This window comes from Pan troglodytes, chromosome 14 (assembly GCF_028858775.2).
Source record: "Pan troglodytes isolate AG18354 chromosome 14, NHGRI_mPanTro3-v2.0_pri, whole genome shotgun sequence".
Lineage (NCBI taxonomy): Eukaryota > Metazoa > Chordata > Mammalia > Primates > Hominidae > Pan > Pan troglodytes.
The window spans coordinates 107,747,734-107,762,051 of NC_072412.2; the positions used below are offsets into that span (position 1 = coordinate 107,747,734).

General features: G+C 37.4%; 1 protein-coding gene across 1 annotated transcript in view; it reads right to left on the minus strand.

Moving 5' to 3' along the window:
* The window catches only part of FGF14 (fibroblast growth factor 14), a 693,562-nt gene that overhangs the window by 428,766 nt on the left and 250,478 nt on the right, over positions 1 to 14,318 (minus strand). The window lies entirely within an intron of this gene.

A 14,318-nucleotide genomic window follows, 5' to 3' on the forward strand; every position in this document is an offset into this window, starting at 1 on the left:
CAATGATCCTCTTGGAAGAGTTAGTTCTTCCAGGATCAACATAGGCAGCAAGCCTAGCTGTAAAGCAGCCCACAGATTAAATAAATTCTATGGAAAAAAAAAAAACCTGAGATTGATAAAGTTAGTCCATAGGTTTAAACCATGAAATAATCCAAAGTAAGTATGACTGATCTGAATATGGAAATGTACTGTGTTCAGTTAGCAAAATAAAAGTGGCATATTCTTCTCCATGTTTATCTTAACTAGCTCATATGTATTTGATGTATGCCAGATAAAAAGAAAACAATGATCCAGAGCCATGCCCTGCCTCTCTCCCATACTTGGCTAATAGACCAGTCATGGAGTTTTTATCAAGACGGGGAGAAAACCTGGGACATTAGATTACTTAGTCGAACAATATTTACGAACTTTGTGACAGTGATAAGAACCTGAAACTAGGCCATACTGCTCTTTATATTTTAGAAACAGCAATGAGGTCACTTTTAAACTATGCTAAAGTTTGGCTACTAATGTGGTGTGGTTGATTCACTATGCTCTTAAACAGCCACACCAGTCATTCCTTCAGCACTGTCTATTGGGCACTCTATAAAAATCCCAACTTTTGTTTTTCCAGTGATCACAATATATTCATGCTGAAGCAACCTCATTTCAGACATCTATCCCTCTTGGCAACCAAAACAAGATAACTGACAAGGATTAAAAGCCACAATTTATGACTAAATAGTGTTTATTGACTTTGCACAACTAACTGCAAACTTATCTCATAGAGATATACTCTGGACAAGCAAATAAAATTACTTGAGCAAAAGTATCTCGAAACTACACATAGTTGTCTAGGCTGTAGATTATTCCATAATAAAAAAAGAATATGCAACCAAGGTGTTTGGTCATATGCCTGATGTGTCCCAAATAAGTCTGGACTCTGGTAATTTTTAAACCTAGATGAGGAATCCTTACAAAGAAATGGACTTAAGCTTGGTGCAACCCAAGGAACTTGTTCTGGACTGTCAACACCTTGAATTTGTAGGTGAAACATACATCCTAGTTCTTGTTTACTGTCCAGGCATAATAATTAATAACTCCTCATTTTACTCTCAAAATGTCTTTGTTTGAATGAATTGTAGTCATGACACATCGGTACCCTTCAAGTCTGATAACACAAACCTTGTGAAATTTATAGATATTGTACTATTGTGTTATTGTCTTTTAGGGCCATAAGTTAGATCACATCCTTCAAGTGGGTAAGGCTTTGTCTGAAAAGAATGATGGTCTCATTGCCAATCAATGAAAAGGATGAGCCTTGAGATAAAACATGGTGACACAGGAGGTGGGCCTCAGTCCAGGGCGATGGAGGAGAAAAGCGCTCAGCCTAGGACTGGGATTTCAGGTGGCCTCAGACACTGAAGTTCTGAGAAGTCCTTGTGAGGGAAAGTGGACCGTCCCAGCTGAAATCCCAGTCCTAGGCTGAGTACTTTTCTCCTCCATCACCCTGGCCTGAGGCCCACCTCCTGTGTCACCATGTTTTATCTCGGGACTCATCCTTTTCATTGATTGGCAATGAGACCATCATTCTTTTCAGACAAAGCCTTACCCACTTGAAGGATGTGATCTAACTTATGGCCCTAAGACAATAACACAATAGTACAATTTCTATGACAGTCCAGAACAAGTTGCCTGGAAAACATGGAAAACAGTGCAGAGCTGGATCCTGCCATCCAAGGCCAGAGTGGCAACACAGGAGTGGCCCACAGGGAGAGGCAGTGTGGTGAGATGTCAGTCCATCCAATGCCTCAGCCACCGAGGAGGCCCTCAGTGTCCTGAACAGGACAGAGGAGAGGACACCAGGTACTTCCTCCTGAACAGAAGGAGCTGGGCAAATTAAAGGGTGCTCATTTCTAGCAATAAATGTGCCATTATGTGAAGCAAAGTTATTGCGCAACACGGGAGTTGTTCACAAATTGTTAGCAGCTTACATAACTGATCACAACTGGTATTGTTTTCATACAGTAAAACCGTGTTTTAGTGTTTCAGTTCTTACTTTATAATTGCTTTGGGATCTATGATCAAATGTAAAAGCTATGAGTTTTCTGAGTACTGTGTGCTTTTTATTTATCACTATGCACATTTTAAAGCAAAAGTGGTTTGTATTGCCTAATATGTAAAATTCCCTTTGATGGTCTTGCTACAAGTTCCATGTAAACAATGTATTCCAACATCCCTGTGGTCTTTTTTGAAGGCAGAGATGGTTGCCCTTGTCAAGATAGTATAATCCCTGTGATCAACAGATCTGAGTGTGAATCTTGGGTCTTCCACATTGGAGCTTGGAAGAGTTTGAAAGCTCATAACTCATCTGAGTCTCAGTTTTCTCATCTATGAAATAGAAAATACCACTAGCCAGGCATGGTAGCACGTGCCTGTAATCCCAGTTAATCGGGAGGCTGAGGCACAAAAATCACTCGAACCCAGGAGGCAGAGGTTACAGTGAGGCAAAATCATGCTACTGCACTCCAGCCTGGGTGGTAGAGTGAGACCCTATCTCAAGAAAGAAAAAAAAAATAGAGAAATGGAAAATAACATATATCTTGTAGGATTAGTATAATGATTAATGATAAAATATGTAAAATGCTTAGCAAAAGAGATTAGCTAATGATAATATTATTATTAATCCAAAGAATGTGTCCCCATTCATCGCCTCATATGTCCTATGAGCAATGCTCCATGGATGACTGCTGTGGAGGGGGGGATGGCATGGAAGAGATAATTCTAGTTAAGGATGGAAGGAGAGGGACTTAGAATAGGCTCTTAATTCCTAGAATCAGAGGGCACTGGGCAGAGGAGTGAGAAAATCAAAGAGTAGTCAGTTATGTGAAGAAACGAGGAAAGACCAAGATGTTTCTATCCCAAGAAGCTTTCAGCAGCTTTCAGCAGCTTGGTGCTGCAGGCTGGAGAGCTATGGGAACAAATTCACCCACTCAACCCCTCCCCTGCCAGCCTGCTACAAACCAAGCCAGGGCAGGAACGGCATGCCTTCCAGGGGTGACTGATATACCAGATATTTTCATTGTCATGTAATTGTCTTGCATGAAACACAGTGGATTGAAAATATCACATAAATGTCATTACGTACAAGCCTTCATGTAACATCAAGTTTATGGTGGCAGCTTTAGGTCAAACTCTTCAAGACCCCCCCCTTACAGCAGTAAGTCATCCATGTTTGGTGCTTTGGTGGAAAATGGTGACAGAGTAGTAAGATTTGGAGAATCTTATTAGTTGTGTGGCCTTGGGCAAGCCCTCCAACTGTGCTCATTTATAATGGGGATAATAATGGGGTCTTTGAAAAGTTGTTCAAAAAAGTTGTCAAAGTTAAAACTTGTACTAGACATAAATAAAACGACTGCCCAATACAGTATCTGGTATATAGCAGATACTCAATAATATTAACTAATTTTGCTATTATATTTGACCAAAACAGACTCAGTGCTTTCTGTGTACTAGGCACAATGTTTGATGTTGGATCATTTCAGATGCAAAAGAAATGTGTGCCCAAGCCACCCAGGGATTTTCATATTTTTCTCCCCAACTTTTACTTCAAAAAGAAACAAAGTGTATCATTCCATTATTTTAGAGATAAAAGGCTGAAAACTACCTGTAAAAGGTAACAGACTGCTATGACGGGAGTCCAGTGTGCGTGTGATTTATCATTACCTATGCTGATAAGGGGAGTGAGAAAATAGGAAAATCCAAGGTATTTAAAGAAAGACAGCTGATACCTCTAAATAGGGATAAAGTAGCAGAACCTGAACTTAATAAAACCTCAAGATGAATATGAAAGAGGTCACAATTTTTTGAGGAGACTCCCTGACCCTTTAGCAGAAACTCTGCCCCCAATACTCAATCTATAGACTGGGTTATGAGAAAATTCAAGAATAGAAACTGACAACATGCCTTGTTGTATTGTCGTATTACTTTGGCAAAAAGTGATAGAAACTAAACTCAAACCCAAATTAACCTAAGCATACTAAGAATGTATTGTGTTACCAAATCCAAGGATGAATTAAACGACCAAAAAAAGAAAAGGGGGGTTATAGGAAGAGCAGACAGCTGCATCCTCACAACAGAAACCAGAGGCATTAATGCCACCAAAATTTTCTTTCCCATTCTTAACTCACCACCAACATTTGACAGTAAACATGGCTACCAATAGTTTTTCAGAAAACATATTGTAGGGCTTCCTCTACTAGAAATAGACCTACTCTCTTTATCAGCACTAGTTTCAGAAATCCCAGGGGAGGATTCTAGTTGGCTTGGTTTGGACAGGGAGTCTATTCCTGGCCCAATCAACTTTGGTCACCCAGGAAAATGGACGTGTTGAATGAAGGCAGTGACTGTTTCAGAGACACGAAACAGAACTGGTTGTACACCCAGTAGATGTTCAGTGGAGCCATGAGTTCAAGAGCCATTTCTATCTGGGCCTTTTCTATGAGGGTCAGTTATTGCTACGTTAAACAAGACAGTTTTCTCTTTCATGTAGCTTTCTAGTGATACTCATTAGTACAAAAACAAGAAACAGTTTATGAACGAATGCAGCAATTTAGAAGAGTTTTAAAAACAGATTTCAAGAAGAGAAAATGCATTTGTGGAAAATGTACTTACTTTTTCTCAAAGAATAACAGCATTTTGCTGGACAAAAGGAACCTGAAAATCATGAGGAGTTATACTATTGTAATTTCAGAACTTTCTCTAGCTAGATAACTGCTAGGGTTATTTCTCCAATACATAATTGTGATGCATTTGGAAAATATATTAAGCTCAATTACATAGGATTTTTCTTTAAGTATAGGTATGAGTTAACACTATTTAGTTATTTGGATGCTGAATCATTATGTACCGAAAGAAAAAAAGAGGCAGCTTTCTCTGACTTACTGCATAAATTTATGCATCTACCACTAGAGGGCACAAATAAGGCTGTTTTCTGGGAAAAGGTTTTGAAAATGACAAAATTCCATATTTTGGAACGGTGACTGAGTTAAGATATGTAGATATGCATGTTTTCTTTAAATCTGAGAAGAAAAATCAAAACATACTCATACTTCACCATGTACCATTTTGTTCTCTTCCCTCTCTCTTTCTCTCAAAAATAAAGTACACATGCATGAGGGAAATAAGAAATATCAATGGTTCATAAGAATTTAGACACAAATAATAAAAATTAAATGGTTACCAAGAAATAGACTAGCACATAAAAATACTGCTACAGCAACATGGCAAAATGCCACAAATTAGCAAAAGTATTCATATTTGTCTACACCACACTTAGAATCTTTGGAGTGATTTTCTCCTAAATCATCAAGCACAATACAGTTCACAAAACTGATTCCAAATCTTGCAAATATTAGATATATATTGCATCTTTTCTTAACAAATGTAGCACTGTGGTAAAAAATAGGATATGATTTGGTTGCATTTTCACACAATACTGTGCTTGAGTCATGCTCGCAGAATACCTCCATCTGCAACAGCTGTTTTACTCCTTAAAAAAAAAAATGGAAAAGGAAAAAACCCAACTTCTCCAGAATAAGCAAACAGTCCCTAATCTTGTCACCCTGGATGTCTGACAAGTACTAATAACTATGACTAGGTTTTGATAACTTCCTTGATTTGTTTTCAGGGTTATCATTATTTTGCTGGAAAAGGGCCTTGTGAGAGCCAATGATTGTATTGGAAATAAAGCCAAAACAAAGTTCAAAGCTTGCTGAGATGCCTCTAAGGTAGAAAGGGTAGCAAGGTGAATGGCATGATGAGGAGAGTGAAAATGCTGTCGCAAATTGGATAAAATGATGAGTTGGTAGCTTCCATACCTTTCACACCTTGATGTTTCCCATCACTAATTCACAGTAGCATCAAGAATGTATCAAAATGTAGCTTGTCTTCACTTTATTAAAATTTCTCTAAAACACAAATTTTGAAGGTTATAAACAAGGAGTTAATAGATGTTCATTCAATCACTCAGCTTAGTCCCTTCCAATGTTTCCTTTAAAAACAACATATTCTTTTATTCTCTTTTTAAAAAATGCTCTACTAAAATCTACACACCTTCTGCACCTTCTATAAACATTTTCCTCTAGTCCAATCCTGTTTCCTGTCCTGCTTCAGGTTTTGTCATTTTCCTCCTGATGCCAACTTGAGATTCCACCATGGTTTATCCCCATACATGGCTGAATCCACAGAAAATGGCAATTATGACACAGATACCCACTTATCCTCCCATTGATGGTCATGCATGTAGCAATAAGAATCCTTTTTAAGAAACAGCACGTCTCAATCTGAGCCTGAGGGTAGAGTTTCCTCTACAAAATACTTTCAAATGCTTTGTCCTCTAGAATTTCTTGATTATTAATGGTTTTCACAAGTATGGGGGGTTAGGTGGGCCACAAACTGCTTCCAGGTGGCAAAAGAACTATTAACCCTTCTACACAGATTTTTTTAAAAAATATGTGTGTGTGTTTATGCATGCTATGTGCTTATGTAATATATTACATGCAAATACGTATTAGTATATATAAAACTTCCTAATTAATACCAACAAAGCCTTCAAGAGTAACACTGAAGGGTATGGTGAACATTTTGAAACTAATTCTGACCCTCTACTAAAATATTGCCAATTCATTCTCCCTGAGGGGAAAAAAATACACACTTATTTTTCATCTTGTGCATTAATAGTCTAAGAAATTGACCTATTGAGTAGAAATCAAAGGAAGTTTACATCTGCCCAGTAATTTCCAGATTTGAGAATCAGTTATTCAAGCTTTAACCCATGTTTCTACTGACTTGATAGAGTCAAATTGACTTCAAAATTAATTTAACCCCGAAGACACTGTGTTTCAGACCTCTATCTAAAATACATATATAAAGAAATACACAAATTAAAACCGTTGCTTCCTTTTGGTGGAGTGGATCTTCCAGAGCCTGGGGGATGTTTGTACCTCCTCTCTCTTGGCTGTCACACCTTGAGCATTTGAGTTTACAGATTCCATAGAATCACTTAGGTCCTCTAAGTTACCAATGTTATTATACAGTTTCCTACAAAGTAGAAATGGTCCGGATTATCATGAGAAATGCCCTCAAATTTTAAAGCCAAAATATGACACAGCACGCATATTATTTTACTTATTTTAGAGACAGGGTTTCTCTCTGTTGCCCCGGCTGGAATGCAGTGGTGCAATTACAGCTCACTATAGCCTTAACCTCCTGGGCTCCAGTGATCCTCCCACCTCAGCCTACTGAGTAGCTGGAAATACAAGTGCACACCACTGTACCTGGCTAATATATATATATGGCATGAGCTACTGTATCTGGCCCACCATGCATAGTAAGGTTAAAAAATTTTTAAAAATCCACACCAAGCATATGTTACAACCTAATCTCTGAACAGTTCTACTGCTTCCATCTTCCCCATGATTTTCCTTCAAAAACTTTTGATTAGATCAGGATTTTTACACTGAACTGCTTATTCAAAAGAAATAAATGGAAGTACATAAAAATGATTACAGTAAAATCAAAGATTTACTTTATAAATAGCTATCATATATACATTTACATCAAATTTATATTAAATGTATTATAGTATTATATGATAGCTATTTATAAAGTAAATCATTGATTTAATATAAGTGTGTTATATATGATAGTTATATATAAATAAAAGAGAATAGAATCCATATTTACACAAAACTTTGAAATAATTATAGTCCTTCTGTCATTCTCCTAGCTTATTTATGTAGTACATCTGAGTTGTAGAGAATTGGAAAAATCACGAATCATTCAAATAATTGTGAATGGTAATTGAACAGTTTGCCTTGCAATATCCTTGAATTGCATTGATCCCAGAGTCCAAGAGAAGACTGACAGGAGCTTGATGCCATGCAACACAAAGCTTAAGTCATCATAAGTACATGTATTTCAAATAATTTTCATCTAAAAGAACATCACATAAACACAAATGCAACAAAGATTCTAAAACTATGATCTAAATCAGAAAAGGTAAATCATTTAAAAAATGAATACGTTTCTATTTATCTGCCCACTTATATATTTATTTTTAAGCAAAATGAATATATAAAGACTACCATGTAATTCTGCCGTAATATTTGAAAAATAAATCCCTAAATAAACATCCCTGGATTTTGTTATGCTATTTGACTAATGTGATGGGTGATTTGGGTTGCCAACAGGTATTATTTTCTTTCTTCAATTTTAACAGAACCTCGATGTTGTTCAAGGTATTGTGGGTAGGCATATGAATCCTCCATTTGGAGGAGGTTGAGCCCTCCTTAGCACTTCTATGTGATTTCTAATTAAGTTATGACAATCATGGCAATTGGGTTTTTTTTGGCAATGATTGATTTAGAAATCGGCATGAGACTCAATTCTAGCCAATGAACTATATAAGTTCTACTAGAAAAGGAGGGTGTTTTGGACATTGTTGGGTGACGTCTGGATCTGCTAAAGCTGTCTTGCACCCATAGGGCTGAAGCCAACATACCCATGGTGGCAGAGTGGTAAGATGGAAAAAACAGAACCTAGACGAATGTCATTATGCTGCTGAACTAACCAACACTAGAATTTACCTTCTTCCAGGCTTTTAATTTATATTTAAGAACATTTTAGCTGGGTTTTCTGGTTTCTCGTACTGACTTATGTTAAATCATATAATCCATGCCTATTTTAAATATGCACTTTCCTTCAGTGTACCAGTTACACCTGTTAATGATAGTCTTTATATTGCAAAATCACTGTAGTTGTTATGCTGCATAGCAATAGCAAAAGTGATATATATGCCTTTTCCCCAACAGCTATGTTAGGCCCCCAAACCACCTTAGGAAATATCAGTAGATTAATAAAATTAACCAGTGCATTGGTTATCTTTATGCATTTAGCACAGAAATCCTCCTACAGGGAGAGAGAGTATTTAGAGAAGTATATAAACATTATTTCATTTGAGTGCAAGAGATATGAAATCCACTTACTATGAAAGAAACAAACCAGACTACATCCTTGCAAAATCATTCCTATTTATTTTTCAATAGCATTCTACTTAAGCTCCAAAGATTGTGCATTAGGAGAAAACAGTGAGTATATCAGAGAAGAGCAGATCCAACCTATTAGCACTCTGATAAGCAAAGCAAATTACTGAGGACAATTACCCAGGAACTTTCATATTCTGCAAGCCTTGTTCTTGTGACTCATAAAACTCTTCCTGGTTACTTGTACAAAGTCACTTCACAATGACTATCAGTGTCAGTTGGGGAAAAAAAGTTTTGTTCTATTTTACCCTTCTCAGTGTAACATGTAATTTATACGCAGTACATGTTACCTTAGATTGATGCTAGTGGCTCTTGGTAGGACCTTGAAGAAGTCACTAGCTGATGAAGGTCAGTGTTGATTTTGGTGGCTGACAAATTATTTTGTGGGATGAGCAACAAAGTCACATTCATTTTAAGGTAAGCATTAGTATAGCATGACAATGTCATTAGCTCATGGGTTTACAGAAATAAAAGTGGCCCCTTTTTATGTTTGACATGCGCAAGAGAACTTAAATACAGCAATATGTCATTACTTTCCTAATTCGTTCAACCAATACTTTTGAAGCTGCCTTTATAACAATATTACAGAGTAATAAATACCGTAGCTAGAAGACACTCTTTTCCATGGTCTTTGTAAGTGGGAAAATGGAAGCCCAATGAGATAAAGAAATTTACACTAGTACAGGTATTTAGTGTCAGCAACAGAACTCAATTCTGAATCTCTTAACATCTAGGCCACCACTCTTTCAACTACATCATGATACTTAGATAATATAAAAATCCTCCAAAAAACTGCCTGTGTTTAATTAAACCAAGAAAAAGCATGAGTTTCAAACGATAAAAATATACATTTTTTCCAACCAGCCCTGGTAATCAGACACATTCATGAAGACCACTAATGAGAATGAATTGTATGAAACACAGGGAAGACATCACATAAAGTAACAGGGCCCATGAGGGAAAAGAATAAAGTCTGAAGTGCTGATGGAAACTTAATGATCAATCCTTGGTTCCATTTTAGCTTCTGCCAGTGGCTGGCAGCTTATATTATGACATCAAAAGAGTTATCAGTGATGCTCATTGATGGAAGCTCTTTTAATAAATAAATAGCATCCACTAGTAGCCCCACAGTATATATTATGGTACAATTTAGTGGTTATAAAGTATTTTGTTGAATTATTTTAGGCCACCCTTGGAAAAATATTTATTGAAAATATTTATAGAAAGAACCTTACTTGTGTCTAGTCAAGACCCTTTGCTAGCAGATGGGGAAAGTGAGAATCAGACTGAAGTGACTGACCCAGGCAGCCTGGAAGCAATTGATAGGATTCAAATTCTGGTTTTCTGAACTCTTTGTCCAAATTGATTCTGTCCTGAATTTGACCAGGTAAGATTCATGGGCTTGTTGCGAAGGCAGTCCAGGCCTTCTGAATATGCAGGTGTATGTGTTCATAGTGCAGGCCATTTATTCAGCATTTCCATATGCCTGACACTGGTGGAGAATGCAATGCACAGATGAATAAAGCATGCCTACTTTCCAAGAGCTTATGTGACAGAAAGGAAGGCAGACAAACATATTTCATTGTCATGTGTTGAATATTATGACAGTGCAGAGATACAAAAGATTACTAAAAGGACAACTTTTAAAAGCCATCTCTCTTGTACATGTCAAAAATGTCATCAAAATGCCACTTTCTGGTACTACCTATTTAGACCTTTGAAATGCAAATATTTCAGCACAGGAGCCCAGAGTCCTTGGGGAGGAGGTGGATGGTCTGCCTGCTTCACTAAAAGGGGAGTGGTAGAAAAGGGGCTGAAAGGACTAAAAAAGCTGAACTTGAGTTAATTTACCTTCCTGTCAGTGATCTCAAGCTTGTCTCATAGGAAGGTTTTGCATGCCAAAAATGGTTCTTTTGTTTAATCTCAATAGGGAAAAACTGTGCAGGTTTTAGTTTATTCTGTATGCCAGGCCATGCATTTAGAGAACTTCTTATGCACACACACATAAGTAATAATTACTCTTCAAAATTTGGCAAATGTCCAAAATGTAGCAATTTCCCATACCTGGAAGGTATGTAATTTTTTAGCAAAATCTTTTTTTAATAAATCTGAATTAAAATGTTTTGCCAAGCATAGAGCCTCCAAGGCTATAAGAGATAATGTGTCAACGGTCCCTGCATCGAAAATGAAAGTTTCATCCTACATGAGAAGCTCATTTATCTTCTGTGCAGTTACTCTCTCAAATCTTATCTTATATTTAAATTCAATGTAACTTGGGGGGAAAAAATGTCATTTTGAAACTCCAAACTAAGAAACTGATTGAGCACTCAGAATTATTTTTTGCAGAAATAATTATAAAATCACTTTAATTGTTGTATTGATTATATACAAGAATTTTTGAGCCTGATTTTTTAAAATGATACTTTCTTACTATATATTTTAATTGTCTTATAATTTGGTTCAATGTTGCCCTTTTAAAAAATGAAAAAATCATCACATCATATAGAGTGAGGGATCAAGTTTCTGTTAGGAATAGAGTTTTAAGCCAAAGTTCCCTGAGGTTCAATTTACTCTGTATAAAATACATTCGATGGCCAGGCGCGGTGGCTCACACCTGTAATGCCAGCACTTTGGGAGGTCTAGCCAGGCAGATTGCCTGAGCTCAGTAGCTCGCGACCAGCCTGGGCAACAGGGTGAAACCCCATCTCTACCAAAATACAAAAAATTAGCCATGCATGGCGGCATGCAACTGTTGTCCCAGCTACTCAGGATGCTGAGGCAGGAGAATTGCTTGAACCCAGGAGGTGGACGTTGCAGTGAGCTGAGATTGCACCACTGCACTCCAGCCTGGGCAACAGGGTGAGACTCAGTCTCAAAAAAAAATTAATTAATTTAATTTAATACATTCCATTATTTGAAAAAAATCCACACTCATTGGTTATCTGGACTGGATTCTAAATTGGGAGATAGGTGGTGAGCCTCTTTGTGATCACTGACCAGCGCGTACCTGGAATATACAACGTGTGCTGCAGTGCCACACATGTATACACACAAACACACTTTTATACATATTAGGATATGCATACATTTGTCAGGGAGACATAGAAAACTGCAACTTTTTATTAGTAATAGCCCACATTTATCTAGTACTTACTATGTGTTAAGCTATATGCTAAGTGCTTTACCTGCATGGGTCAAAACAGAAATATCTAAGGCAGCATGTCATTAATTAAAATAATATGAATAATTAAAATAATATCATTATTTTAAAATAACTATAATTGCTTTTTACATTTATTAAAATAATTATAAATAAATGTTTGGAACACTCATTGATATAAAATGGCCTCTCTTATGGCGAATTCTAAGAAACACTAGGTTCTTTGACTGCAAACAGGTGTTACTTAAAAAAAGAAAGGTTAAGTAAGTTTAAGGAAGGATAAGATAAAATAAGTCAACAGGCTTCTGTGCCATAGCACTTCTTAAAGCCTTTATTATACAACTACACACAGTACTGTGAGAGAGAGACAGAGACTGAAGACCCTGACATCACACTCATGCAAGGACACATGACATCTTAGAGCCCATCTCCGACCTGATATACACAGAGTACATCTTGGAAAACATTAATACAAAGACTCAAAGTGCAACCTCATGGAAGAGTCAGGTAGGTGGAAAATGCTCATAAAGGAGATTAGACGTGGCATTTGTTTGAAAGGAGACTTTCCACTTGACTGATTGGTGGGGAGGGGAAGCTGAAGTTGGGGGGAGTAATAGGGACAAAGGCACAGAGCCCAGACAGGGCGAGGAAGTCGAGGGACATCAGGCAGCAAGAGCAGCCCAGGGCAGAGCTCGGAAGCCTTGTAAGGGGAGTTAACGAATTGGGTAATACAGGGAGCCCTACTTGGACATGATTGTTCCTTTAAACCATCTCTTCTTTCCTTTACTAGGGAGAATAGACAATCACAGGCCCCTGTTCTAAAGCCTCTACTTAGCTATGATAGCACAGTTTTTATTCAAGAGAAGCTTGTAAACAAATTCAAAGGCAAAAATCATTATATATTTATATATATGTATTAGAACCACGTATAGGAACCAGGATCTTTAGGGCATGTCTTAGAATGTGAGTTGAGGGGAAAATGCTACCCCAGTTGAAGCGGAGTAAGACAGTGGAAAGAGCATTGATCAGGGAACTGAGAAATTTTTCTGGTCTCAGTTCCACCAGCTCCATGACTGCAGTCAAGTCCCTTAGCATCTTTGAATCTCGACCTCACAGAGATTATCAGTAAAGGCAGAGATGTGGCTGGACGATCTAAAATCTATGAAGCCCTAAATGTCTACATTCTCTAGAGTGGTTTCTGTGTATTTGTGTTTTTAGGTTTTTTTTTTTCTTAAATAACAGAAGTAAACATTGTGACATAGAGTGGGGATGATAATATCAACCTGACAGAGCTGATATAAGAGTTTAATATAAAAGACTAACAACATAAATGTAAATTGTTCCATTATTTCTCTAAGGCATGGCCACTTTTGCAATGGGTTCTTCATGTGCCCACCATTCTCACTTACGTTATTCCAAGTCACACCTCTCACTCCATGCTTTGTGGTCGTTATTTGTCCTATGATTCCCGATTCTATTTGTCTCCTTTAAACATGACAAGCCAAGGAGTAAAAAAATAAGGAAGGTAAGGACCAAAGGGTGAATGCAGAGGTTTTTCTCATTTGAGCATCAGCCTGCTCATCTCATTCTCACACTCTTGCCTGGAATTCCTCAAAACATCTTTCTCTTGGTGTAGACCAGTGGTTCTCAAATGCAGGTGATTTTGCCTGCCAGGGAATATTTGGCAATCTGGAGACATTTTTGGTTGTCAGCTAAGGGTCTAGGAGGTCTACTGGTATGTTGTAGATAGAGATCTGGGTGCTGCCAATCACCTTGCAAAGCACAGGACAGCCCCTACAATTAATCTTCTAGCCCCAAATATCAGCAGAGCTGAGGCTGAGAAACTGGCCCAACTGAAGCAGGGAGTTTAGCAAAGAAAAGTATGTGTTGGGAATGCAAAGAAAATGGATACACTAGCAGTAGATAATGGGGTTATGAAGATTACGCTTTTTTAAAGCACTTTTGCATTTTAACAGTTTTCAATGAACTTAGGTTACTTTTAATTTTTCCCCAGCTATCTGGTGGAGCAGAGGAAGAAATGCTATTGGAAAACTTCATTGTGTTTGAGGTTTTAT